At 43.1% G+C, this 8,512-nt stretch overlaps 1 protein-coding gene across 7 annotated transcripts in view; it reads right to left on the minus strand.

Moving 5' to 3' along the window:
• The window catches only part of OSBP2 (oxysterol binding protein 2), a 208,503-nt gene that overhangs the window by 34,976 nt on the left and 165,015 nt on the right, over nucleotides 1-8,512 (minus strand). The gene's annotated exons all lie outside the window — the stretch shown is intronic.

Below are 8,512 nucleotides of genomic sequence, written 5' to 3' on the forward strand. Positions count from 1 at the left end.
CTAGGGTCTTGTCCAGGTCTGACTCCCATTGAGTCATGAAACTTAGCTTCTGTTTATAGTCTTTACCTGAACCGATTACTCCTCTGTATATTCTAGATGTTAGTCCCCGTGTGTCATTGCCCAACATACAGACCGTTTCAAAATTCGTCAGCGGATGACGTACCGTGTGTTTGGTATAAAACGACCGCATTTGGAGGTAACTAAAAAATTCTGTGATAGGGATGTCTTTTTCTGACAATCTGTTCGAATGTTTTAATGGTGATTCTACCCTCCAAATCCTTCAATCTACTAATCTCCTTATGTCTCCAAATCTGTTTTATGTCTGAAGTTCTTACTATCTAACCCAGGAGCAAAGTTTGGATTGCCATATTAAAGGGGTCATCAGGGAATGCCTAGAAGTCAACGAGCATCTAAATTTGGTGGTCTCCCAGACTGCAAGTGAATTGAGCATGGAGGACAGTGGATTATTCAATGCTTTAAGCCTGGATTTCAGGTACCAAATTAGGTTGCAAAGTTCCAGAGGGGCAGATAGTTCGCTCTCTAAGGCCACCCACCTTCGGATCTCAGGGTCTATATGACACTGTATAATTTAACTTAATTGAGCCGCCTTATAATATGAAAACAAGCAAAGTACCACCAGCCCACCCGCTTCCTTAGGTCTTTGTAAAATTCTTGCTTTTATCTGTGGTTTCTTATTCCTCCAGATACATTTAGAAATTTGGGATTGCATGGACGGAATGTCTGAAGAAACCACATGAGAGTCTGAAACAAGTATAATAGACGGGGTAGAAGGTTAATATTAACGCTGTAAATTCTCCCAATCCATGAGATTCCATATGAGGACCACTCCCTCAATTCTCCCCTCAAGGATGGTAAGAGTTTAGGATAGTTTGCCTAATATAGTGACTTTACATTTTTTGTGATGGTCACCCCTAAATATTTGATTGCTTTGAATTACCAATTGAAATTAATCTCTATTAGCTTTACTATATCTTTTGGGATATTCAGGCTGAGGGCTTCAGATTTGACCTGATTAATTTTAAATCCTGACACTATTGAGTTTCCCTAAAAGGTCGAAGAGGTTGAGTAGAGAGGTGAGGCCATGATACTGTCAGAATAACATAATCCGCTTATAACTCCACTTTGAGAAATTGAGACTTAATTTTGATTCCTGATATGTCCTGATTACTTCTGATTTGGGCGGCTAGTGGCTCCATACATAGGGCAAACAACAGGGGAGAAAGCGGGCGGCCCTGTCTTGTGCCACTCTTAATTCTGAAGTGCTCTGAGAGAAAGACCTGGTAGATGACCCTTGCTGCTGGTCTGGTGTATAGCGCTTTGATTGTCCTTAAGATTCTGCCCCCGAACCCGAACACCCCCAGCATGGCATCTAGATATGGCCAGTCTATTCTTTCAAAGGCCTTTTCTGCATCTAAGCTTAACACAATCCCCCGGATCTTGTTGGCATTAATAAAATCAATTACATCAATAACTCTCCTAGTGTTGTCGGCCGCTTGTCTATCTTTAACAAATCCAACTTGATCCCGGTGAATCAGCCTGGGCAGGATAGAGCTCAATTTGTTGTCCAATAATTTTGAATAGATTTTAATATCCTGAACTCTTCCAACTCCGGGTACCCCTTGTCGTCTCCCCCGCGAACGGTGGCATGTCCTGGTAGTTTCTTTCGTTCCAGTTGGATACCTCCTGAGCCTGTCGGTGCCGTTACTGCGGGTTTCGCGCCATTTCTCCACCACCATCTTGGTCAACGTGCCTCTCTCCTCTTCTTCCAGGGAGTACATGTAGTGCTCCTCCCAAGGGAGAAAAAATCGATGCACCGCCGGAAAGATTCATGCAGAGGCTGAGAAGTGTGACTGTAAAAAGACTTTATTGCAGCATAGTGGAGCTCTAGCGGATCCTCTGACGCGTTTCAGCCGCGGGGGCCTTTGTCAAAGAGTGATCTGCCAGAAGCAAAAAGAGTCCTGTAATAGAGAGCCAAATCAGTGCACCTGTAGAGCAACGAGGTGCAGGTGCACTGGATGATTCAACTAACACAGGAAACACACCAATACATATACAAACAAAAAGGTTAAAAAACTGGTCTCAAGCATGTTTAAATAAAGATGCATTGAAAGATGTTAATCAGAAACATATAAATGAGACCAACATAAGTAAAAGACATGTTAAAAAATATTTAGAGCTACCGAACCAATGCTGAAAATAATATATAATGTGATGATATCATAAACTTAATAAAGTAATATGAACTGAAAAAATCAAAAAGTCAAATGACTAAAAAAATAATAATGAAGTGAGGATGTGATAATAAATCTAATACTAATAATACAGACAATAATAATTAATATATAATATAAAACATAAGAACAAAATATCCCAGACATAAATAAGAATCAAGTGTGTAAAAAATGTTTCAATTCCCATTCTACATTGAGTCCTTTGGGACAAAGAGTATCCAATGAGAAAATCCAAAACATCTCCTGTTTGTTAAGGGAGTTTTGTCGGCTGTTGCTGCTGGGGGGAGGCTTAACTGAGACTGTAAGTTTTTGCCCCCCCCAAGCTCTGCTTTTGACCCCCCAGCTCAGTTTTTGACCCCCCACACCCCCCAGCTCAGTTTTTGACACCGCCCCCCAGCTCAGTTTTTGACCCCCACCCCCAGCTCAGTTTTTGACCCCCCAGCTCAGTTTTTGACCCCCCAGCTCCGTTTTTGACCCCCCCAGCTCCGTTTTTGACTTCACCCCCAGCTCCGTTTTTGACCCCCCCCCAGCTCCGTTTTTGACCCCCCCAGCTCCGTTTTTGACCCCCCCCAACACACACAGTGACAGACACTCACAGTGACAGACACTCACAGTGACAGACACACACACACACACACAGTGACAGACACACACACACAGTGACAGACACACAGACACACAGTGACAGACAGACACACACACAGTGACAGACACACACGCACAGTGACAAACAGACACACACACACAGTGACAGACACACACACACAGTGACACCCCCGTCCCCCTGCCTTCCCCTCACCCCCTGCCCCTGCCATCCCTTCACGCCTCTTCCCGTCTCCCGCCTGTGCCTTTCACCCACCTGCCGCCTCACACCCCTGCGCCCCACAGCCGCCACCCGCACTCAACAGACACCTGCCAACTCTCACCCACTCTAAACACACCCGCCACCTCTCACCCACCCGACACACTTGAAACATGCCTGCCGCCTCCCGCCCCTACGCACCGACATCACTGACCAGCCGTCACACCCACTCACCACCCACCTGCCGCCTCACACCCACCCGCCACACTCACACCCCTACGCACCGACATCACTGACCAGCTGACGCCCGCACTCACCAGACACCCGCCGCCTCACACCCTAGCGGGAACCCCACCCACAGCCAGCACTCACTACCCACCCGCCACCCGTACTGAACACCCACCTGCCGCCTCACACCCGCTCACACCCTAGCAGGACCTCCACCCACAGCCAGCACTCACTACCCACCCGCCACCCGTACTGAACACCCACCCACCGCTTCACACCCGCTCACACCATTGCGGGACACCCACCCACAGCCAGCACTCGCTACCCACTCGCCACCCGTACTGAACACCCACCCGCTGCCTCACACCCACTCACACCCTAGCGGGACACACCTCACATTTTACATCATTTATGTCACCAAAATATACATTGTACTGTGGTGTCTTTACAATAAACCATTTTTAAACAACAACATAGTATTACATTTTCTTCCATGTTTCTTTTCAACATTATTATACAAGCTTTCCACCAAATAGTCATCCTATTGTTCCCCTATTTATATATAATACTACCTATTACGGATTTACATTCCGTGCAACGCCGGGTATATCGGCTAGTGGCATATAAATTTGCCTCACTAAATGTCCTGCCAAACACCTGTTTTTGACTACAGCCTAGCTCCTAAACCACAGAAAACCCCCCACTGTTTTTCATGCCTCTAGGAAAGATACAGGTACGACAGCTGCATTGCTGGTAATACTAGCAACTGTGGTGTGCCAAAGCTGCTTCACAGCAAACAAGGAGAATGAGTTTGACTAGAGTACCAGTGCATGAAGGAAAACCAATCCCACCAACCATGTCAACTGCAAACCTCGCCATTATACACAAAGAGGATTGGGACCCTATGCAATGCGGTAGCTACCATCCGATTTCCCTACTGAACAATGACCTCAAACTATATAGCAAAATCCTGGTAAATAGGGTTCAACCTATCTTGCCAAGATTGATTCATATAGACCAGGTGGGATTCGTCTCGGGAAGACAAGCTTCAGATAAGACTCTGGAAAATAATATAGTGGATCATGTTCATCTAATTGGAACTAGAGCCATTCTTCTGAGCCTTGATGCAGAGAAGGCGTTCGACAGAATAAATTGGGTATTCTTGGATAAACATTGCAGAAATGTGAATTTAAAGGTTCCTTTTTAGAAGGAATCCGAGCATTATACCAAAATCCGACCACTGTAGTTAAGCTCCCAGAGAATGATTTCGAACCGATTAGAATTAGGAATGGAACAATACAGGGCTGCCCATTGTCCCTTCTCCTCTTCGTCCTATCAATTGAACCCATAGCCACAAATATTCGAGCAAATATAAACATTCAGGGCATCGTAATTTTTTGCAGATGATATCATTTTAATATGAGCGAGTCCCCAGATATCTTTACCCAACCTCCAAAAGAATTCAGGAAAATCTCAGGGTACAAAATTAACAATGACAAATCAGAGGCCCTAAATTTGAATCTCCCAGCCCTGGAGATTAAATTACTAAAATTGAATTTTAACTACAGATGGAGTTCCTCTCACATTAAATATTTGGGAGTAAATGTGACCAGGCACTATCACTCCTTATATCGGAGTAATTACCCACCCAAAGATCTGGCAAAGTGGGACGGGTTCCAGGTGTCTTGGATCGGGAGAATAGAATCGGTGAAGATGAACGTACTCCCTAGGTTATTATATCATTTTCAGACCCTCCCGGTCCAGATACCTGGATCCAAACTAAACAAATCTACAAAATAGAATATTCAATTTTATCTGGCAGGGCAAGAGACCCAGGACAGCTAGGTGAGTTATGCTGACCTCAAGAGCGAGAGGGGGAATGGGAGTCCCAGATATTTCAAAATATTAACAAGCTGCCCAATTGCGGCAGGTTTTGGTATGGAATGCTGATCCGGCCCAATATTGCTGATTGGCCATAGAATCTCAATACTCAAGAACGTCTTCTCTGCCGATACCCCTGTGGGCCCCGGATAAACAGGAATCAAATATAAAATAGTTTCAGCTGGGCTCAATGAGATGTACCTGGGATGGCTGGACTAAGTCCAAGGATAAATTTAAACTCGCATCACCCTCCTCACAACTCACCCCACTTTTCAATAACCCCAATTTTCCCCCAGGATGTGACTCTAAACAATTCGACCAATTTAAAGTTAAGAACATTAGGACAATAGCCAACTTACTACACGAAGGAAAACTTCTTGGCTTCCAAGAGCTTTGGATCAAATACGAAGCATCAGATCTCCACATGTTTAAATACCTCCAGATTAGGCACTTTTTGCAAAAAAATTCTCCAAAAGATAGAATTCCCCCCTCTCTCAAATTTCGAATTTTTTTGTAGAAGAGGTCTGTAGCAGAAAGGCCTGATCACAAAAATGTATGACGGTATGGAAGGTTCAGTGGACTCCCGCGACCACAATTACAGTATATACTCAAATGGGCGGCTGACCTAAACGTGGAAATTGATAACGATGATTGGGAGGATATTTGGGAGTTTGCCGCAAATACCTCCATATGTATCACTATTAAAGAAAACATTTCTAAGAACATATTTCAATGGTACCTCACACCAAGCAGACAAACAAATTTACCCTGCAGTGTCTGATCTGTGTTGGAGGGGTTGTGGACAGAGAGGTGACACAGCACACGTTTGATGGACATGCCCAGCTATTCAGCAATATTGGTTCACTATCCAAACTATTATTAAAGACATAACAGAACTATCAATCCCCTTGGACCCACTGATTTTTTTTTTTTGCTTGCAAAACCAGTCAAAGATATCAGCCGCCCTCTGAGGCGACTAATCACATTCATACTGACTGCGGCCAGGTGCTCTGTTGCGGCCTTCTGGAAGACAATAACCCCCTGCCCCCTCCAGACAAACTGTAGAGAAAAGAATAAATGAGGTGATGCTGATGGAAAAAATTACTGCTTTTCTGAAACACTCGACTTACGACTTGTATAAAACGTGGGACCCAATCTAGTTTATTCAACCCTAGCTGAAGATATAGATTTAAAGAACCCAAAGCTACACCGATCGATAACAAGAAAATCCACCCGATACAGACCCAAAAGGGTTGAGTTCGAAAAAGCCAGTGGGGACGGGAGGCCATACTTACCCGCCCCCCTCTGCCTCCCCCTTTTCCTCCTCTCCCCCCCTTCTCCTTGTCTCTCTTATCTGTGCCCCCCCCCAAATACTTTTCAACATGGTATAAATACTGAACAGTACTAGTTGTTTCTCCTTTACCAACTGAATTAATGCCTATATAATTGCAGATGTTGTTATAAACAGGCTAAAAGTAACTATTCAAGAACAACCCAATATGCTTCTTATCCTATAATAATTATACCATTTCTAATCTTATACATCTGTATGTTCCCATCGTTATACTGTTGGATATCTGTACTCTGTGAAAAAATCTAGTAAAATATTTTGAAGAAAAAAAGGGTTAACCCTTCACTGCCAGAGAGATGCAATACATTTCATTGCAACGTGCTTCTGACATTATGAAGTGAAGACTTTTAAAATCTGAATTTAAGGAGTTTCCTATGGAATATCAAGGTCATGAGGCTTTAAGGTTTCCAAATCCAGGTGAGTCACTAATGATTTCTGGCAGACATGATGTGATGTGAGCGCTGTACTTGTTTATATGTGACAACATGTGCCCCCCTGCTGCAGACTTGCTGAAAGTTTAGGGTAGTTGGACTAATGTGATGTGTGACAAGCTTACAGTAGCTGCATTTGATGGATGAGTAACATAAGTATAAGCCTTTAGCCACTTCTATTGATCAGGATGACACACAGAGGCCTGAAGGATAACAGTGACTCAAGAACATTGACAAAATTGATTACACAAAAACCATAAAAGCCATAGATGGAATAAAAAAAAAAATAGGCATGGGAAGCTATGCTTTTATGCATTCCATTTCTAAGATCCCATTCTAAAACTTAAACTCTGATCTACGGGTTGTATCACCAGAAATAGGGTACTCCATGGATTTGTGAATATAGTTGTACACATTATATAAACCTGTTTCCCAAAGTCCGACTTCTCTCCTTATATAATTTGATCAAGGGGACAACCCTGAGCCTTCATTTTTTTAAATCTTGCTTAAAGGATTGCTGATTCTTTAAAACAAGACGGATATGATCCCCGTCAGACTTCCTGTTCTCCATCTTGAAACACATAAAAATGTGGAGAATAAAACAACTGCGCATGTTCTATGTGGGGTGCAAGACGCAGGCCAGTCACTGGCAGTCAAGTTTTAGGCTGCTCAAAGTAGTCAGTAGCACCCGGCCATAGTGGGCGCGACGGCGATGGCGACGTGATGTCACAGCTACCAAAATCGCTGTAGTCAAAAGAATTTGAGATTTACAGCCGCACCACGTGAACTATTGTAACCTTCTGCTGCCCGGCCTTCCTGCAGCTCACCTGTCTCCTCTACAATCTATCCGGATGGCTGCTGCTACAATCACTTTACCCTCTCCTAAATCTGTCTCAACATCTCTCCTGTTGAAATCCCTCTCCTGGCTTCCTATCAAATCCCATATTACTTCCAAAATGTTTTGGTGTGAATCCCCTGTTGGGAATTTCTCGACTACGGGCTTAATGAATGACCCTCGAGTCTCATCCAGTGTTGTAGATGGGAGGAGGGATAGCAGGAATAAAAACGGAATACATTTTTAAAAAGACAATGAAAATACGGTGTTAAAAAAAAATATATATATATATTTACTTTTACTATTGTGAAATCCATCCGCAATAGTCTATAAGATTTTAAAGTAAACCATTTTAAATTGTATTGCCACCTAGAGATCACCTTTTTCTCTCTTTCTTTTGTGTGTGTGGACATTTTACATTGGGAAATTAAAATTACACATATTGAACAAACAGAGGTTGCCTTGGTAACCGGTACTGCTAGTAAAGTTACAAAAGAAGGAAATAGTTGTTCAATATCAGGGTGGATTATTGCTTCTGGGAGGTGGGATGGCTTTGTATTTTAAGTAATAATTTGAAATGTAAAGGACATCATTTAATTTCATGATAAGCAGTGATTTAGTGATCACTAAGTCTATATAAACACACATTTAAGACAGCCATATGATTACCAGAAATAGGTGTAATGATGTTTTAGGTTGTGATGCCTTATAGTGGATTAACATAAAAGTATA

Source organism: Ascaphus truei, chromosome 13 (genome assembly GCF_040206685.1).
Source record: "Ascaphus truei isolate aAscTru1 chromosome 13, aAscTru1.hap1, whole genome shotgun sequence".
Taxonomy (NCBI): domain Eukaryota; kingdom Metazoa; phylum Chordata; class Amphibia; order Anura; family Ascaphidae; genus Ascaphus; species Ascaphus truei.